The sequence below is a fragment of the Myodes glareolus genome, chromosome 1, assembly GCF_982192425.1.
Source record: "Myodes glareolus chromosome 1, mMyoGla1.1, whole genome shotgun sequence".
Lineage (NCBI taxonomy): Eukaryota > Metazoa > Chordata > Mammalia > Rodentia > Cricetidae > Myodes > Myodes glareolus.
The window spans coordinates 140,321,258-140,341,976 of NC_142026.1; the positions used below are offsets into that span (position 1 = coordinate 140,321,258).

A 20,719-nucleotide genomic window follows, 5' to 3' on the forward strand; every position below is an offset into this window, starting at 1 on the left:
CATTGGGGCTGGCTCTCAGTTCAGAGGTTCAGTCCGTTTTCGTCATGGAAGCAAGCAAGGCCGTGTACAAGCAGACACGGTGCTGGTGAGGTGCTGAGAGTTCTCCATCCACGTCCTTGGGCAGCAGAAAGAGAGGAGCCACTAGGCCTTGAGCTTCTGAGACCTGAAATCCTGCCCCTAGTGACACACTTTCCCAACAATGCCATAGCTACTGCAACAAGGCCACACCTCCTGATGGTGCCACTCCCTATGAGTCTAAGGGGCCATTTTCATTCAAACTTGACCTTCCACTTCCTGGCCCCCATAGTGTAGTGAGGAGCTGTGGGCAGGCCTGCTTTTCGTCCCACCCGGCTCCCGCATGGCTAGCTTAGCCCCAGAAATAACAACACACAAATTGTTTCATTTAAACACTGCCTGGCCCATTATCTCTAGAGAGTTAGTTACTGGCTAACTCTCACATCTTGATTAACCCATTTCTAATAATCTGTGTAGCACCACAAGGTGGTGGCTTACCGGAAAAGATTCAGGATGTCTGACCTGGTGGCTGGCTCCATGGCATCTGCCTCATTGCCCTCTTCCCAGCACTCTGTTCTGTTTACTCCGCCTACCTAATTTTCTGTCCTATCAGAGGGCCAAGGCAGTCTCTTTATTAACCAATGAAACTAATACATAGCAGAAGCCCCACCTACATCATCATAGGCTTGTAACAATAGCATAATGTCAAATTGCTGAACCTTCTTTCTGCTCTCAAGGGATTCCAGGACCAATCCTTAGCCCAGGTTTAAGGTTAACCTGGCTCACGCTGGTGTCACTACTTTGAGAACCATCTTCATGTGGGTATGTAAGGTGAGGCCTGCATGTCAGCGATGTTACCCTGGGCCCTGTCCCAGCCTCCCTTTCCCAAGCCCCCTAAGAGGAAAGCAGTCCCCTACCCACTCAGCTGAGTTCCTTAACAGAGGATGGCTTCACTGGTCCCAAAGGGTCTAACTGAACCCACACAAGAGTACCAAGGCCACAGTGGGATGACTGGGTCTCCCTTCCTCCCCACTAAATGCGTTCATATATGTCTGAGTGCCAAGAACCTGGTAATGCCTCTGAAGCCCTGGAAACAAACGGAGGGTCAGACCAGAGATGCTCTGATCGGAGTGAAAATCAGACCAATCAGGAAGCACTGTCAAACCTGGTGTGGGTAGAAAACCCCCCAAATTGCTTAACTCTTAATCCAGTCTGTAGTCTGTCACCACAAGCGTTTACCTTGTTTAAATGTTTAGCCAGGGTTTTATTGGTTTTGCTTTGCCCCCCAGCAGCAGCTGCAATACTAATGGCCTTCAGCAATTCATGCATCTGCTTTGGGGGCTTGAACCTTTCTGGCTACCACAAAAGCGATCAAGGACCCCTAAAACCAACGAGAGGTCCTCCGACCCTCAGCGTCTTGCCCACAGGCATGGGCAGTGCTCCCACTTCGCCACGTCTGTGATGGTGTGGCTTGTTTTGATGACTCAATAAGGGTGGCTGCTCCAGAGCAGGTTAGGAACTGCTGATTGCCGGCAGGACATGGAGGAGTTCACTCCACTCTGCCCCTGCTGGTGAGCTCTGATTTTAGCTCCGTTTAGAAAATAAAGTCCTGTACAGCCCAGCACTCATTCTAGTGTCTGCCTCCGCAGGGAAATCCTAGGAGTAGGACAGGGAAGCCAAAGGGGACGGGGTCCTAAGCGTCATACTCAGGTTTTTGAGCAAACTGTTGCAGCGGCTTACAACAGCCAAGATGAGGCAGCCACGTGGCTTCTCTCTCTGATAAACTATTTTTTCCTCTTTTTCTTCTGAGGTAGAGTCATGTCCTACAGCTTAATCTCCTGAGAACAGGACAGCTTAGGAGGGATGCCTGAACCACTTCACTGGAATCAGTGGTCTGCCTGCGTCCCCAATCCCCATATCAGGGCCATGTCTGTCCGTCTGTCCTGTTAATATTGAGGCCCCACCAGGCTGGTGAGGTGAGTGGGGGCGGGACCTCCCCAGATGCCTTAGCGATGAGATACACTACCTGCTGTGGGTGTCCCTGGGCATGGCAAGGAGCCTAAACCAGCACTCCACGGCTTCGGATGTAGAGAGAACACACATTATTTATTTCTAAAATTCATCAGCTACTTAGAAAAAGAAAGAAATTCTCCATGTGGAACGAGACCCCCGGGCTCGCATGAACTTCAAATATTGGACTAGGCTGGCCTCGCATTCCTGTGAGCCGAGAGCAGCAACTGTGCTTCTTTTCTTTTCTGTAAAAAAACATAGTTACAGAAATCTCAGCTGATCTCGTTTCCTTTCAAAGAGAAAAACAATATTACGGGGAAACTGTGGGGCCAACTCTAGAGTCATAATAAAAAAAACTCACTTATTTCCTGACACACCCTGAACCCTGACCCAGGCATTCTCTCTCTCTCCCCTCATTAAGTCCTGCTAAGTCCTGGCCTGGCTCCACACCTTTCTCAGGGTGTGTTGCCTGAGTGGCCCCTGCCCACCTCTCTCCTCCCTCCTGTGTGCACACCAACGCATGCTGTCTCCAGTAACTCTTGCCAGGTGCCTTACCCGGAATTTGATAAATATGAACATGGTCCTTGTATCATAAGACAGTTCTAAAAAAACAAAACTAAACAATGTACTTAAGCAGGTTCCAGCCCTCAGAAAGGACAGCCATTCCTACAATAACAAACAACTCACATCCATCTCGAGTTTCCTGCTTCAAAAGTCTGTAGGATGGGTGGGGCTCCCGAGGCTTCTCAAGGTCTGCTGAGAGTGGGGAGACCAGAGCTGTCCTCATGGAGGCTGGAACTGCAACTCTGGGGTGAGTTAATACCAGCTGGGTCGCACCATGAAGAGAGCTGTAACACTGAGGGACTTAGCCACTAGGGGGATGGGGGACGGGGATATCCCATGAGAGCTTGCGTCACATGGGGTTGAGCATGGTGGGGGTAGGATCAGCCATGAGATACCAAGATAGAAGGGGTTGGGTCATGGAGTTCTGGGTCATGGGGCTGAGCCATGCACGGGATGAGCAGGAAGGAGTTAAGCCATGCAGGGGTGAGATAGAGGGAGCTGAGCCATGCAGGGGTGAGTAAGAGGGAAGTGAGCCATGCAGGGGTGAGCAAGAGGGAGGTGAGCCATGCAGGGGTGAGCAAGAGGGAACAGAGCCATGCAGGGGTGAGTAAGAGGGAGCTGAGTCATGCAGGGGTGAGCAAGAGGGAGGTGAGCCATGCAGGGGTGAGCTAGAGGGAACAGAGCCATGCAGGGGTGAGCAAGAGGGAAGTGAGCCAGGCAGGGGTGAGCTAGAGGGAGCTGAGCCATGCACAGGTGAGCTAGAGGGAGCTGAGCCATGCACAGGTGAGCTAGGAGCTGAGCCATGCAGAGTTGAATAAGAGGGAGCTGAGCCACAGGGTGCTAAATCTTGAAAGGCCTTTGAACTGGTTCCTGGAGGCCTGGTTCCTGGAGGTCTGGTTCCTGGAGGCCCAGGGTCTGAAGATACACACTTCACAGGTCCCTTGGGTGTCCTGTCCGTTCCTGTGAGGGAGGCTGAGTGTTGATCTCTACAAGTGGCTGTGGGTCGACTCTAAGCAAAATCCTTCCTCTTCTGTCAGAAAAGGCTCCGAGGTGATGCGGATGTAGCTATCTCTGCAGGAGCCGTCTGCTTCTGCAAAACAAACCACTTTGTTTTCCAAGCCTGGATACTACAGTAAAGGAGAGCAAGAGCCAAAACAAAACCAAAAGCCTTCTTTTCTCATACCTTGACTCCCCAAATCTCATGTCGGATGGTCTCTGCGAGAGCCAGGACATGGCTGACACTCCTTACAGTATTTCTCCCACACCACTGCGTGTTTCCTGGGGTTCCATGCTTTGTTTTGTTTTTAAAGACTTATTTAGTATGTATACAGTGTTTATATATGTGTATATGTAAACGTATATATAACATATGTATATATATAAAAACATGCATATAAACACTGTTACATATATTATATATAAATGATATATGCATATATACAATACTATATATAAGTATATATACATATATAACATGTGTTTATATAGAAACACACACACATATAGTATTCTATCTTCATCATACCTGAATACCAGAAGGCATCAGATCTCATTACAGATGGTTGTGAGCCACCCTATGGTTGCTGGGAATTGAACTCAGGACCTCTGGAAGAACAGGCAGTGCTCTTAACCACTGAGACATCTCTCCAGTCCGGGATCCCATGTTTTAAAGTTACAATAAAATGCCCACCCCGCAGTGGTGGCCTTAAAGACATGCATACAGTCGCACATGCTTTATTTTTAAAGACACACAGTGGCAACCATGAAGATATTAAAAATTCTCTTTCCTTTGCAGAATTCTCAAATTTTAACAATATTCCCTTATAGTGTCTCCTTTGCACAGCAGTCAGCCCATGGCTTCAGTAACTAGTCCCCTCCTCAGCCCTCTTGCTCACTGAACAATGTCAGTCTTAAGAAGGCTGCAGGGCCCAACAGGGCCGTGCCCAAAGCTCCCTGCATCTCCCCTGAAGAAGGCATTCGCGAGACACCCATATTTTCATCTTTCTCTTGTATAAATGCTTTCTTTCATAGAGAAAGCTGAAAATCTCTAAAAAGCCTCTTTCATTTCAGACTGATGGGAATCACACTTAAAGGCACAGCTGAGAGCTAGAAAGAGTGTCTCAGTGGAGGGGTAGCGTGGTGTAGGGGACTTGTATCACAGACACGCCTGGCTCTAGGATATGCCATACAGCCACAGGCATGTTGTTAATGGAACCTTTGTTCTCCCCTCTGTAAATGTCAAATCACAATATAAGAACTGTATGAAGGGCTGGAGAGATGGCTGAGTTCAGTTCCCAGCACCCAAATGGCGTGGCTCACAACTTTCTGTAATGAGCTCTGGTGCCCTCTTCTGGTCCGCAGGCACACATGCAGGCAGAGCACTGTATACATAGTAAATAAAAAAAAAAATCTTAAAAAAAAAAGAACTATGTGACACAGTACTTATTAATGCTGAAAGTCGATTTAAATACTAAATGAGCGTAGGTGTATCAGGCAGTATACCCGGCCTCTCACATGACTGGTTCAGTACGTGCAGCCCAGAGGTGTCCGGACAGGCCTAGGCCTCTATCTGCTACACCCTTCCCAGGACCACTGACTCTGCTCTGGAGACAACTCAAGTGGACCCAGGAGTCCCCCACTGACTCTCTGTGAAGGCCAGGCCTACCATGGCTAAGTCACAGCCTATCTTGGTTCAGAGCCACTAACGCATTCACCCCAGGCTTCGCGTGACTCAGCAGTCCATGTCTCCTCCTCTGCTCTATCTGTCCGGAGCTGAGCTTCACCGCACTGTGTGCTGCGTGGGGTGCATGCTTGAATATGTATTTTCCTTTCCTTTTTATCACCATGATATTAGTTTGTGAAGAATTTCACAAAGAATGTAAACATTTAAATGGCAAACTACATCCCTGGCTGTGTTCTCAGTTTTCGTATGGTTTTTCACACTCACATTTAAGCCTGAAAGTTTCACACACACACACACACACAAAAAAAAAAAAATGCCCATGAAAAGGAAGAGTTGTTTAGTGGTTACTAGAGAAGGACATAGGCTTGTGTATGCCCTAAGCGCCTCTGTCTTGAGAAAGAACGGCATCTTCATGCGCTGGGCGTGAGCTGTGAAACACTCTCCTGCCATCTCGTTGCTACCAAAAAAAAAAAAAAAAAAGAGTGTTGTGGTGGCCTGGGCCAGGTGTGCTGGCACACCCCTTAATCCCAGCACTTGGAAAGTAGAGGCAGGTGGGTTTCTGTGAATTTAAGGCCAGCCTGGTCTACATGGTGAGCTCCAGGACAGTCAGGATTACATGGTGAGACCTGTCTTGGGGGAGAAAAAAAAGTAAAGGAAGAAAGGAAAAAAGGGAGGAAGGAAGGAAGGAAGGAAGGGAGGGAGGGAGGGAGGGAGGGAGGGAGGGAGGGAGGGAGGGAGGGAGGAAGGAAGGAAGGAAGGAAGGAAGGAAGGAAGGAAGGAAGGAAGGAAGGAAGGAAGGAAGAAGAGGAAAATATGGTGGTCCAGAATCCCTGGGAATTGGTAACCAGGAGTGAAGGGACCCATGAGACTCCCAAGATGACCCCTTCATCCCACAGCTGTGATGACATCACTTGCTGTCCCGGGAGAACTGTGGAGTCGGGAGGAAATCACGTTCAGGTCACACCCAGCACTTTGCTGTAGCATATCTCGTTCTCCGTAACACCGCACCCTCTCCGAGACGAGCAAGTGTGTCTCTCCGGCGCTGTGTTCTAATCATCCCAGGAGCGGCTTTTAATACCTTACAAGGCATTCTCTCAGAACCACAAAGAGAGCTGGGGAGCATTTCTGCTTTTAAGGAACTAGTAATTTTAACAGTTCAAGCAATGGAATAGAATTTAAAGGCAACTGTTAAAGCATCTTCTTAATTCTACAGAAGAGGGAAAACAAAAACTTAAAACATGCGCTTTTGAAGCTAACGAAGTACTGGGGTCCTAGCTGGTAGATGCTGCCCACTGCTGTGAACACAGAGCAAGGAGGCTCCTCTCCCCAGCCTGTGGCCTTTGTTCTCAGTCTGCTCTGAACCACCAATAAGGGTAAGGAAGGGACTGTGAGCGGAAGTGACCGCTGGGTGCTATAATGACTCTCACTTTGGCAAGGATACCCCACTGAAGAAAAGCTGGTCAAGGGTCTGTACCACTGTCCTCCTGTCCACGGAGGTATCGTTGATAGACAGCTGGGTTCTGTCTATCAGAAATGGATATGGAAATGGAAATATGTACATCCCAGTACAAGGCTCCCCAATCTAGGTTTTAGCATTTCATATTCTCTGATTATGTCTTCACATATTAACATATTTCAAAAAAAGGCTACAATGAAGCAGGACAAGTCAGATGGGGGGAAACGCGAATCAAATAATCATACACTAGCTCCGAATAGGGTATATTAAGGTTTTTCTTTATTAAAAGGGAAAACTCACAGAACAGGGCGGGGGAGGGGGGAATCCAACATTCAGGTGTGGAGCGTGGGATGAGAGCAGCTAGCTGACGGAATCGCGGCTTTTGGTACCCCAAAGCCACGCTTTCACGCAAAGTGGAATGAGCTCAAGCAAGCAGACTTGAGGATCCCACGCCTCGCTGTCTGGGTTAGAGCTGTGGGCCGGACAGAAGCGGATTGCATGGGCTCTAAATTCTCGTCCACCAGCTCGACACCACTCCCACCAGCAGAGGGGAAGCCTAAAGACTCTGGTTCTGTGCTCAGGCTCCTCAGCAGTGTCTTAAAGCCTTCCCGAGGACCACCTAGTCTCAGGAGGCAACGGCCATGGGTCATCCAGCCCTGTATCTGCCAGCGCATCCCGGGCGGCCTACAGAAGCAGGGTCCTGTAGTCTGCAGCCCTCAGAGGCTCGGCATGCGCATGCGTACCTCTCACTTTGTGGATCTTCCCAGCCACCGGTCTCTGTGTGTCTTATTTTCCTTCTCTGCTGCCCCCCACGGGGTCCTGGGCTGACAGTCGGCTCTCCCCAGTCAACGGCATCACATTTCCCAAGTCCGTGCTAAGCAGCAGCTACACAGGGTCTTCTCGTTGTCTGCTATCCACTGAAGTTCTCGAAATAAGGAAACTCAGGGACCAGGACCATACTGGGCACCCGGTAGGTCCCGACCCGGACTAGTTTAAATACAAAATCATGCCTGGGATTTGCTGGATTGTCCAGCAAATTCACTCACCCCCTTCACCTTGTCAAGGACAGCTGCAGAAGCTTGAGCTCTGAGAAAATATATTTTTGCATGACTTACTTTGAAATTAAAATGTTAATGCTAAAACGTCCACCCTGTGGCCAGCAATTAAATGGTTCTGAAGAGAGACTCCAGCTACCTCTAGCTTAGAATTCCATATGTGCGATGGGGTCACCTTCAACGCAGCACTGCTGAGTGTGCTGTCCTGCTCTACCTCACAGGCGACAGACCCCACAGTGGGAGAGGCAGAGAGGCTCACGGGTGGGGGGAGCTGTTGCTGAGAACACTGAGTTCTGAGCACAGTGCTCACAATGCTCCCCACGGCCCTCCAAACACCCATCCTGTGAGGGCCACATCCACATTGCTTCCCAAGAGACTCCACCATGGGCACTTACCTGCCATCTTTGTGAACAACGAAGAAACACAGATATCACACTAACCAGGGCCTGCGTTCCAAGAAAGCCTGGAACATGAGACTGCTGAATGGGCCCCGGGCGCCACCCCTACTGGTGGACTCTCAGACCGCCAGTTCCCACAGGGTTTTATAACCTACCAAAGGCCACCAATAGCCCCTGCTCCTGTGCTGAGAAGATAAAGAAGATGGTGTGAATTCTCCTTAGAGCAATGCCCAACCTGAGGCCCTGATCCCATGACGGCAGGTGTGACTTTTGTCAGCATTTTCTTTAGAGTTCACACCAGAATAAGGAAAGGAGACTGTTTCATTACTAAAGCCATTGCTGAGGGGCAGAGGTGGCAAGAGTCACCAGGACCAGGCAGGGCAGAGTCACCACACACACACACACCCTGTCCCTCCTGGATGGCTTCAGGTGTTTTCGTTTCTGCTTATTTTGGGGAAGTTCCTGACCGGGGTGAGAAGTTGCACTGAATATGTGTTCGTTGGTTACACGCTCGGAATGATGTGTTGCCTTGCAGAGGGCTTTGATAGACAAGCCCAAGGCAGCAAGACACAATTCACACAGAAAACCACACAGGCCCACACCCAGATGGAGAAGCCTACACAAGCTCCAGCAGGGGAGTGTTTAGGTCACGGCCGTCTCCATCAGGACACAAAGGCAGTGCAGAGATGAAACGGAAATTTGATGTCTGAGCAACATCAGTGTGCCGGAGCTACGTGGTACTGACCATGGACCATAATAGTCACCATCTTAGAACCATGGAGTCAGCATACCAGAGCTATGCGGTCCTGACCATGGACCATGATAGCCGCCATCTTAGAACCATGGAGTCAGCATGCCAGAGCTATGCGGTCCTGACCATGGACGGTGACAGCTGCCATCTTAGAACCATGGAGTCAGCGTGCCAGAGCTATGCGGTCCTGACCATGGACGGTGACAGCTGCCATCTTAGAACCATGGAGTCAGCGTGCCAGAGCTATGCGGTCCTGACCATGGACGGTGACAGCTGCCATCTTAGAACCATGGAGTCAGCGTGCCAGAGCTATGCGGTCCTGACCATGGACGGTGACAGCTGCCATCTTAGAACCATGGAGTCAGCGTGCCAGAGCTATGCGGTCCCGACCATGGACGGTGGCAGCTGCCCTCCTAGAACCACAGAAGCCACCTATTCCACTGCTTGCCCAGAGGCCCACCATGGGCATCTCACCCTCTGCTTTCGCTCCAGACACTTGTGTGCTCCAAAGCCCACCCTCGGTCACTAGTGCTTTCACCCACTCCCTAACTCACTCGGTCACTGCCTTACCCAGCCCCCACTCACCCATTCACTTACGCTGTGCTGACTCACTCATTGGCTCTTGCTCACTCGTTCACCAACTGGCTCATCCTTCCACGGGTCCACTCATGGGCTTATTCTCTCGTTCACTCTAGTTCACTCGTCCTCTATGGACCGACTCAGCACCCCCCACTCCTCTGTTCAGTCACATGCTCTCTCAGCTGCTCACAAGGCCCCCATCTGGTGTCAGCATCCCCCCAGGAATGCTTCTTCCCATTTGGGTGTTTGGATCTAAGCACACCAGGTCACGGCACAGCTCCTTCCGTGCTCACAGAAAGCTCAGAAAGACAGTTTATAAAGAGTAGGTGCGGCTGTTTCTGTGACGATAGGGTGGGTTGAAGCCTCTGTGTCCATCTACAAATGGCGGCCCTTCCCCTTCGGCCATCCGCTTGGTTGGAAAGTGAGGTGGAGTCCTTAACAGGGTCTTGCGTGTCCCACGTGACACACGTGTCCAATGGCCCAGCCATGACAAGCTCAATAAGGGCCTGATTCTCAGTACTTTACCCTGAGGCAATTCCTGGTTCCAAGGAAACCACAAACTGAGACTACCCAGGAACAGACCATCCAAAGAAAATTCCTAACATTCAAACTATTAACGATAGGATCACCTCCCAGCACACACCCATTGCTTTTCACCAGGGCATCCCTAGACAAATGTCAGCCAATCAGGGGTCCTGAACCTTAGCAATCCCTCACCCTAACTTCTGCTATTAGAAAAACCCCACCCCAACTGAGTTCAGGGCTTTCTGATCATGACAATTCCTTGGACACATGGAGAGTTCAAACTTGAATAAGAATAAAGGCTCTTTGTTTTTACATATGGAACTCGGTCTTCTTGCTGGTTTTGGGGGTCTCCGTCGATCTGGGCTTAACAATGTAGACTGATGAAAAGGTGGCCAGGGCTTAGAATGTCTGCCCCAGAGAACTAGAAATGTCCTAGGTCTCAGAGAACAGCTTGGAAAGAGCAGGAAGAGGAATTGACTGGCAGAGGAATCCAAGATGGAGATCTCAGGGCTGAACTGAATTGGCAAAGGACACAGCCTCTCACAGAGGGCTGTAACCTCAAGCAAGGCAGTCATCTTCAGCCAGAGCAATGAAGAGAAACCCGCTGCAGTCCTCTCTACGAAGTACATAAACATCCTCCCCTGATGGGCCTGCCCAGCCCTCTCACCCTAGAGCCACCTCCCTCTACAGACACAAAGTTCAGGCAGCATGGAGACCTCCTGGTCATAGACAGCCAAGCCTAAGGGATGCTGAGCTGAGGACCAGGCCCTGTACTTCCCCCATCAACTTGACTTCAATGTAGAAAGTTCTGCTGTATCATAAATTAAAAAAGAGGGAGGAAGGAAGGAAGGAAGGAAAGAAGAAAGAAAGAAAGAAAGAAAGAAAGAAAGAAAGAAAGAAAGAAAGAAAGAAAGAAAGAAAATCAGCGTTCACTAGTTCACAGCTTCTCCATGCAAGGCCAGATCCCTACAGGCAAGGTCCTTCAAAGGTGTTTACCACAGCTGTGTTTAGTCTGAGCACAGGGACCAAATAGGAGCTGGTCACCAGGGAGAGAGAGCTTTCCAGAAGGAATGATCCAAGCGAACAAAGGCAGAGACTAGAGAGCTCACGGAATGTTCAGATGAACTTGGTAGTGAGCCTGCCTGGGGAGGAGAGGGGGACCGTAGGGAGATGGAGGGCAGCAGGAGGGAACAGAACAGTCAGGGAAGTTGTGGGGGTAAGGACAGCCTGGGCCCTGCTGGGCCTCCCCCAGGTAGGGAGAGGCTGAGGCACCCACAGGGAGTGCACCCAGCTGCCCATCCTCAGGTCCCGTGGAGGTCAACAAATAGAAAACAGGGTGCTTCGGGTGGATCAAGACCCTGGGTCCCACGTGGTCCAATCTTCATCCATCATAACAACATCTAGCTGCCAAAGGGAGGGAAAGGCTTAAAAATAATTCAATTCTCAATTACTGTCCTCACTGCCTCCCACTCCCTCTCCTTCCCGCCAAGACACACAAACTTGGGAGGAAATACAAGCAGAGGCCTCAGCAGTGGCCCCTAAAATTCCTGTTGGCGTCTCTGCCACTCCCCGAATTCCAAATGCACAGCCACTCCTGAGATCTTCTCTGTTTCTGTTCTTAACTCTTTCTGTGGCCAAGTGGTAGCCAGGAAGGCCAGCTTCATACCTCAGTGCCCCCCGCCTCACGCTAGTGAGCACTGGGACTTCCTAGCCCTATACCTGAGGGACACAGAGACCCCCTCCACCCACTTGAGGAGGGACTGAGTTGGTCAGAGACCAGCCTTACTCCCAGTGCTTCTCCAGGAGGCCCACGCAGACTTCGGGGGGCCTGGAAATGTATTTGTATTATTAGGAAAAACAATACAGAATTGTATATATAAAATGAGGTAGAAAATTATTTGAAATGAGTCATAACAGAATGTAACGATTCAAAAAATCAGTAAATATAATAGCAAGAGGAAAACAGAAAATACTGTCCGCAAGCAGAACACCTGGGGGTGACAGAAGTTCCCAGAGAGTTTCTGTGCCAACTGCAAAACCAAAAGTGGATCTTGTTTTCACCATCATGTGGATTTTGTTTCCTCTGATGCCAGTGGTACCACTGGAGGGTGCCTTGGCTCAAACAAGCTTCCGTGCAAGGGTCTCTCGGCCAGTCACACCATGGGCAGGCATGACTTCAGAATGGTGGGAACTTCTAGCAAACCCAGCTGTCCACACCCTGGCTCAGCCTATGAGGCAAAGCATCTGCAGGGTCTACCTCATCCAGGTGGCAGAGAGCAGGGCAAAGAGTGAGCACAGGCCTGTCCCGAGGCAGGGAGCCTCTGGGAGTCAGAGGTAACAGGCTCTGGGGGGCTGTGGTGGACGGTGGGTGGTAGGTGAGTGGAGGCAGCTGGGGAGACCCTAGTCCTTAGTGTTGGTCTGCATCATGGAGGCCAATCCTGCACGCTCACCAAGTCTGTGCCGGCCACTGAATCTCTTGCTCCTTTTGCAGGTAGCTACACCCAGATGTGCTTGCTACTCTAGCCCTTCGGAAAAGCGGAGGCCGGGAACATCTGGCAGGGAGCTGTTGAGGATGCAGTTGCTCAGGAGGGGTAGGGTAGCACAAACCAGGTGATCCCAGCACAGAAAGGAAGTCAGAAAAGGTCAAGTCCAAGGGCAACCTGGACGGCATTCAGGGAAACTGTCTCAAAACGAAGACAGAAGCCAGTGTCAGGAGGCGGGCCTGTGGAGGTGCTGAGGGCAAGTGGGACCCCACGGGAAGATCAGCACCCTCACTGGGTGTGGGAGGTCCTTCTGTGGATGTGTTGCTTTTATTGGTTAATGAATAAAGAAGCTGCTTTGACCTGTGACGGGGCAGAATAGAGCTAGGCAGGGAAGACTGAACTGAATGCTGGGAGGAAGAAGGCAGAGTCAGTGAGCAGCCATGCAGCCCTGCCAGAGACAGACAGAACTTTACCCAGTAAGCCACAACCACGTGGTGATACATAGATTAATGGAGTTGGGTCAGTTTAGGATATAAGAGCAAGCTAGAAATATGCTTAACTGTCAGCCAAACAATATTGCAAGTAATATAATTTCTTAGTGATTATTTGCGGTCTATGCAGCTGAGAACGAACAAGCAGCCTCTCCCAACACTCACTGAGACCACAGACAGCTCCCATCTTCCCTCTGCTTGGTGGGACTTCGAGAAGCTGCCACTATGAACCAGAAAGGCACCTTCACCATACACCTAGTTTTGGCCTTCAACCTCCAGAATCACAGTCAGTAAATGTCTGGTTACAAGACATTAGTCCTTGGATCTCTGGCAAAAGCAGCCAGACTGTGCCACTCAAGGTCCTGGATGTCAACTCTTGTGTGCACGCAGAGGGCGGGGACCTGTAGAAGGCCCACCCACTGAAGATGGCTGGCTAGGGCCTGGGGAGACAGCTCAGGGGTTGAGCACTTGCCAAGAAAGCCTGAAGACCAGAGTTCAGATCCCCACAACCCACATAAAAATGCCCGACGGGCAGGACAGCTCGCTTGCAATTCCAGACCGGGAAGGCAGATATGAATACCCAAAGCAAGCTGTCTAGCAAAGCAGCCATGCTGGCAAACTGTGTGAGTTCAACTGAGAGACCATCTCACTGAAGAAAGTGGAAGAGAGAGTGAAAGTGATTCCTAATATCAACCTCGGGCCTCCCCAAAAGTGAGCAAGTATGTGTGCACCCGCATATATATATTCCCACATACATGAAAACATACATACACATGCAACACTCATGGAAACACACACACGTGCATACATGCAACACTCCCTCCACCTCTCACACACACGTGCATACATGCAACACTCTCCCCCCTCACACACACACACACACACACACACACACACACATGCACACACACAAATGGAAAGAGAAGAGGATAAAATAGGGGTGTTGACTGGCTGCATTCACTCCATAATGGGATGTGCAAGAAGAAAGGAATCTAATGTGATAAAGGGCTTAGGGAAGAGAGGGAGGAGGAGGAGGAGGAGGAGGAGGAGGAGGGGGAGGAGGGGGGGGAGGGGGAGGAGGGGGAGGAGGAGGAGGAGGGGGAGGAGGAGGAGGAGGAAACCCCAGGATCTAGGGAGCATCCTCCAATGTGGAAACCAACTGCTGGGGCTTAGCTGAAGCCTCTTTTGTCCTGAGTAAGACTGGAGGAGTCGTGGCCACAGGGGAGGTTCATAAAAAATGTGACTCCTGGGCTTGCATCGTGCTGAGTGCAGGAAGACACTGAGACTCTTGGTCTTCACTGTGGCTCCTGCATTGTGACCTGACAAGGGCAGCAGTTACAGGTGTGGCCGTGGTACAGTAGGCTCCCTGGAAGCAGTTCTCACCTACTCAGAACCTACTTCATTCCAGTCAGATCCACTCTGCTCCGGGGACCAAGTCCCACCTGTGCTGGCCTGGCCCCCTCACTCCTCATCTTCAACATCATCCTGCTTCCTTAGCCCGAGTCCCAGATTCATAAACTGATACTCCAAGGAGCAGAAAAGCCTGGGAGTCTCGGCTCTGCCCACACACGTCTGAAAGGCTCTGGGAATGTGCACCAGACCAAGCAGGTCATGGCTGAAGACACCGGGTTCCTAAAGCCCCAAAGACTGAGATCGCTGAGAAGAAGCAAGAGGTAGCGAGACAGGTTGAACATGTTCCCAGACAGGTTTTTAACTGGCACAACGGGAATGAGGATAATAGAGACCCTTTGGGTTTGACCTTCACAGCAGTAATACAGGCAGCTACCGTGTTTACAATCAGCCCTCTGGGACTAAAACTTCCAGAAGGTCTGGCAGAGCTCCACTGGTCCCGGAAAGCACACACAGGGGTCTGTGGTGGGAGCAGAAGGTGTGGTAAGAAGGGCAGGATGAGAATGCCTTCCCCCAGCTCACCTGCACTGCCCCCTGTTCACTACCCAGCCAGGCTACACAGTCCAGAAGGGTTGGAGCCCTACCCCCTACCGTATCATGTGTCTTGCTTGGCTTGAGCCCATCCTAATACAGAACAGAAGATAACAGGGTGTGTTTTGTTTGCTTGTTTGTTTTGTTTGTGTGGAGGGTAGGAGAGTAGTCAAGGGTCTGCAGAGGAGCTAGCTGTCAGCCTAGTGTGTGTAGGAGTGTCTGTGCTAGGGATTCTAAGCTTATAGGTTGTGTTGTGGGTTATGTGTGTGTGTGGGGGGGGGGGGTATATGTGTTGAAGAAGGCCGCTTGTTGGTTTCCAGATGCTCAGTCCTGAAATAATCACTTATAAACTATATTAATTAAATCACTGCTTGGCCCATTAGCTCTAGCTTCTTATTGACTAACTTCAATATCTTAATTTAACCCATTTCTAGTAATCTGTGCATCACCGTGAGGCTGTGGTTTACTATATAAAGTTCTAGCATCTGTCTCTGATGGGCCTACATGGCTTCTCTCTAACTCCACCTCCTTTCTCCCAGCATTCAGTTTAGTTTTCCCCACCTAGCTCTGTTCCCCTATGGTTCTGCTATAGGCCCAAAGCAGTTCCTTCATTAACCAATGATATTCACAGCATACAGAGGGGAATCCCTCATCACATATGTTGTAGTTTCTGTATATGTGTGTGTGCGTGTATGTGTGTGTGCGTGTGTGTGTGTTGTGGGTTCCACATACAATGCTGTAGAATTCCTGGTGTTCATATGTATGTGTCGCATGAACCCTGTGCACAGGTGTGAGTGCTCTGGGTTCCATGTGTGCAGGTGTGTACATGTGCTGCAGGTTCTCTGTGTGCAGGTATGTGCATTGCTGTGGGCTGTGTGCGGTCGTGTGTGAGTTCTGTGTGTTCTGTGTGTGCTGATATGTGCAAGTGCTGTGGGTTCCATGTGTGCAGGTGTGTACATGAGCTGTGGGCTCTGTGTGCAGGTGTGTACATGAGCTGTGGGCTCTGTGTGCAGGTGTGTGCATTGCTGTAGGCTCTGTGTGCAGTATATGTGAGTACTGTGGGTTCTCTGTGTGCAGGCGTGTACATGTGCTATGGTCTCTGTGTGCAGGTGTGTGTGCATTGCTGTGGACTCTGTGTGCAGTGTGTGTGCATTGCTGTGGGCTCTGTGTGCAGTGTGTGTGAGTGCTGTGGGTTCCATGTGTGCAGGTGTGTGCATTGCTGTGGGCTCTGTGTGCAGGTGTGTGCATTGCTGTGGGCTCTGTGTGCAGGTGTGTGCATTGCTATGGGCTCTTTGTGCAGATGTATGCACATGATGTGTGCTCCCTGGGTGCAGATGTGTGTATGTGTGCTGTGCTGTTCCATGGTGTAGGAGAGTCTTCTTTCTTTGTGTTGCTTTCATTGGTCAAATAAAGAAACTGCCTTGGCTTTTTGATAGGGAAGAATTTAGATAGGTGGAGTAGACAGAACAGAATGCTGGGAGAAAGAAAGCAGAGTCAGTCAGACACCATAGCTCTCCTCTCCGAGATGGATGCTACTTAGACTCATGCCAGTAAGCCACAGTCAAGTGGCAATACAGATTATTAGAAATGGGTTGAATCAATATGTGAGTTAGCCAATTAAGAGGCTAGAACTAATGGGCCAGGCAATGTTTCAATGAATACAGTTTGTGTGTTGTTGTTTCAGGATTAAGCTAGCTGGGCACTGGGAAGGAACGCAGCCTGCTCCTTTTACAACAGTTCCACGTCAGTGTGTGTATATGCTTTGGGGTCCATGTACAGGTGTGTGTGTGGTGTGTGTGTGTGCTGTGGACTCTGTGTGTGCAGGGACTTATGTGTGATATATGTTCTTTGTGTATGGGTGTGTGGGAGCACCATGGTTCCTTGTGCAGGTGTGTGCATGAGGTGTGTGTATGAGGTGTGCGTATGCGCCGTGGATTCCATGTGTAAGCCAGCATCGGACTGAGGCCATAGCACATACGTAAGCACAGTTCTCCAGTGACTAATCATGGGCGTGTGACCTTCCGAGCCCGTCTTTTCACCTGTTGAGTGAGTGATGGCAATAATCTGGCAGGAGTTTTGTACATCTAAGTGCAGATGTGAGAACGGCGGTGAGCGCGGTGATAGCATACAGCAGGCACAGAAGATTCTACAACTTTAGCTGGAAGTGAGTTGGTTAGGGCTGGAGACGCTTCCTCAGCAGACAAGGATAAAGTTTCCATTACAGCCACATCCCACTGGCAACCCAGAGAGGCATCTGCCTCCAGCAGTAAATATGTGTACCACTCACCAGAGAACATCCTGCAGAGGCGGAGCAGGGCAGTGAGTGAGAAATCCTGCAAATCTGTTCACAGGTGAAACTCCAGGCTGAGAGTAACAAGGGAGCAAGCACTGAGGGGGACCCAGGGGGACCCAGTAACAGTGCTGCTCTGGCAAGGATAGCGGAGTCCTCAACAGAAAGGAAGACAGAGAAAGCCAGGACCTGGGCAATTAAAAATCACTCCTTCTGCTGGCAATGTCACATGATAGTGCAACATCGCTGTGTGGTGGAGTCCTAGGACCTGAAGAGCACAGGGATAATAACTTCCCTGTGAGGAGGGGTCCTGCCCAATAATGTCCAGATACCAAGTTGTACACCTGTGCCAGGTAGAAGCACAGCAGTCTGCAGTGACCTGGCACCCCAGCACAGAGGGGATATGATCTAAGGTCACTCAGTCTGTGCTGGGAACACTCAACCTGTGCTGGGGTACTCAGTCTGTGCTGGGAACACTCAACCTGTGCTGGGGTACTCAGCTTTGCTGGGAACACTCAACCTGTGCTGGGGTACTCAGCTTTGCTGGGAGTACTCAGCCTGTGCTGGGGGTGTGCCCCGTGTACTGAGGGCACTCAGTCTGTGCTGGGAACACTCAGTCTGTTCTGGGAGCACTCAGTCTGTGCTGGGAGCACTCAGTCTGTTCTGGGAGCACTCAGTCTGTGCTGGGAACACTCGGCCTGTGCTGGGGGTGTGCACCGTGTACTGAGGGCACTCAGTCTGTGCTGGGAACACTCAGTCTGTTCTGGGAGCACTCAGTCTGTTCTGGGAGCACTCATTCTGTTCTGGGAGCACTCAGTCTGTTCTGGGAACACTTGGCCAGTGCTGGGAGCACTCTTTTTTGTCTTCTCACTTTCTAGTGACGAATGTAATACAAAGCTGAGGATGGAGCTGAGCGCCTATGAGGATCTTTTTCAGTGCAGCATCTAATTGACTCTGTTATTGGCTTGGTATCCTAGGGATACTTAAAGTATGCAGCATGGCCCCATGTGGAGCCACGTGACTAGATGTGGGATGTATGAGCTATTCTTGTGAAGAGACACCATGACCAAGGCACCTCTTGTACAAGAAAGCATGAGAGGATTAATCCATTATCATGGCTGGAAGCATGGCGGATAGTAGGCAGACATGGGAGGCCATATCCTGCTCCACAGGCAGAGAGACACACAGAGACAGAATGTCTGGTGTAGGCTTTTGAAACTTCAAAGCCCACCCCAGTGACACACCCCTTCCAACAATGCCTTTGTTATTAATTCTTCCCAACAACCCACTAGGGATCAAGTATTCAAATATCTGAGCCCCTGTGAGCCATTCTCATTCAAACCACAACATGGGGCCTACAGAATCCCAGCTGAGTGTGTGCTTTCTGAACATACAGCAAACAAAAAGTAATCTTCAATGAAAAGCACCGTGGGTCAGAGGTGTTTGTGACAGAGCTCACCCTGGTTCCATCAAGAGACTTCTCTGCAGCCTGGGTTCTGAATCTTTGCATCTGCTTGCTGCTAGCACACTCAAGTCACACTGATAAAAACTGCATGACCTCAGCTCACACCTGACACCAATAATGGCTCAGCCATACCTGACACCAACACCTCAGCTCACACCTGACACCAGCATGCCCTATGAGTTGCATTTACTATACATTATATTAGAACATCTTTGGATTAGATTATGCTAGAATGTTTGTTTGCTTTATTTTGATTTTGTAAGAATCTTTTTGTTTTGGTTTGATTTTTGGTTTTTGAGACAGGGTTTCTCTTTAGCTTTGGAGCCTGTCCTGGAACTAGCTCTTGTCGACCAGGCTGGCCTCCAGCTCACAAAGATCTGCCTGCCTCTGCCTCACAAGTGCTAGGATGAAAGGCGTGTGCCACCATGGCCCGGTGACAGAATCTTACTATGTAACCCTTGCCAGCCTGTAACTCATTATGAAAACCAGGCTGGCCTTGAACTCACAGAGATCCATCCATCTCTGCCTTCCAAGTACTAAGATTAAGATACAAATCACCACACACAGCAGATTATAGGTTTTTTTAAAGTTGCTGTTTGAGTTGCTGAATTGCAGTTTATTTGAAGAAAAATCACTCAATTTATTGTTTTAAGACTAGGACAGAGACCCAGGCCCACCCACTGCCTCGAGGTGTGGCGTGGGCAGGTGGAAGACAGCTTTAACATGGGACTATGCTTGCAGCTTTGGAGGATCTGTCCACTATCATGGCAGCAGGCAGGTGTGGTCTGAAAGCTCATCTTGTGCTCCACAAGCAGGCAGGCGGTGGGCGCCACACCATGAGCAAGTATGTGGTGGGAGATGGAAGAGAAGGAGAGGCGGGGGAGAGAGGTGGAGCTAGAGACTGGATGGGTGTCGGTGAGGAACAGGCTGATGTGAGCGGCCTGCAATGCCACCTGAGGTCATGTGATGCCAGGGCCTGTGTTGCTGCAGAAAGTCAAGGCTGGGTCCATGGTCCTGCTGCAGCAAGGGTCTCTGTTGATGTCAGCAGGTGTAACCACCAAAGAGCCATGCGAATGTTCATGGTCTAGGTCGCCCCCTGAGGCCACGTTGATGTCCCAGGCCTTGCTGAGCTGACCCCATCCCTCTGTTGGGGAGGGGCGCAGGTTGACCGACTCAGCTATCACCCAGGCCCAGATCCAAGGCTTTGAGTTGGCCCCTCTTCAGCATCGACCCCATCTATGACCTGCTGGAGCTTGTGCAGGGACTGGTCCGGTCTAATCAAAGCTGCAGGACCCCACGCAGGGCAGCAACAGGATGTCCTAGAGGAGATCCGGTGAGGGTCCAGTATGGATGGTGTAGCAGAAGCCAGAGCCCATGAACCAGACCAACACATCGTTGCAATGAGCATTTGCAAGGAAGGCTGTTTGGGCAAAGGGTCCGCTGCATGACACACTGCAGCTCCCACTCCACAAGGACGAACAAAGGAGGTCCTAGGAGGGAAAGACGGGGGAGCCAAGGGGCGCATGGTGGAGACTCACAGCTGTAGCAGGCGCAAGAAAGGCTGCGGCTGACAGAGGAGCGGCTGTGGCTCAGAGCGGTCGGTGAGACGGTCGTGGTCACTTTTGTTTCCGGTTTGGTTTTGTTCTTAATTTTTACCTTTCATTTTTTTTTTTGGATGGGGGAGGTGACAAGGGTTGAGAATGGACATGGAAGGACTGAGAAATGAGTGGGATTGCGGTGCATGGTGTGAAATTCCAAAAAAGAAAATCAATACAAATTATGCTTTAAAAAAAAGGAAGAAAGAAAGCTGGTTCTCTAAGGGAAAAACATTAGGGTTGCATTTCCAATGGTTTCTGAAGAGACCCTAAATATTCTTCTGCCATTTGTACCGCTTATTTATGCAAAGTGGCAGCTCAGCACTGACCATTATAAAGTCAAAATATTAATCATCTCTGAAAAATGAAAATGTTATGTGCTCTGCCATATCAAATATTTAGACAAGATTTAATTCCT

At 50.1% G+C, this 20,719-nt stretch overlaps 1 long non-coding RNA gene across 1 annotated transcript; it reads right to left on the reverse strand.

Annotated features, from left to right (window-relative positions):
• Positions 1–2,102: 2,102 nt before the first annotated feature.
• LOC146895772 (uncharacterized) lies at positions 2,103–3,882 on the reverse strand. The gene is made up of 2 exons (XR_015004895.2): positions 2,713–3,882; positions 2,103–2,270 (listed from the first exon to the last, which is right to left on the reverse strand). It is a non-coding gene; the product is annotated as an uncharacterized LOC146895772 (long non-coding RNA).
• Positions 3,883–20,719: the final 16,837 nt, after the last annotated feature.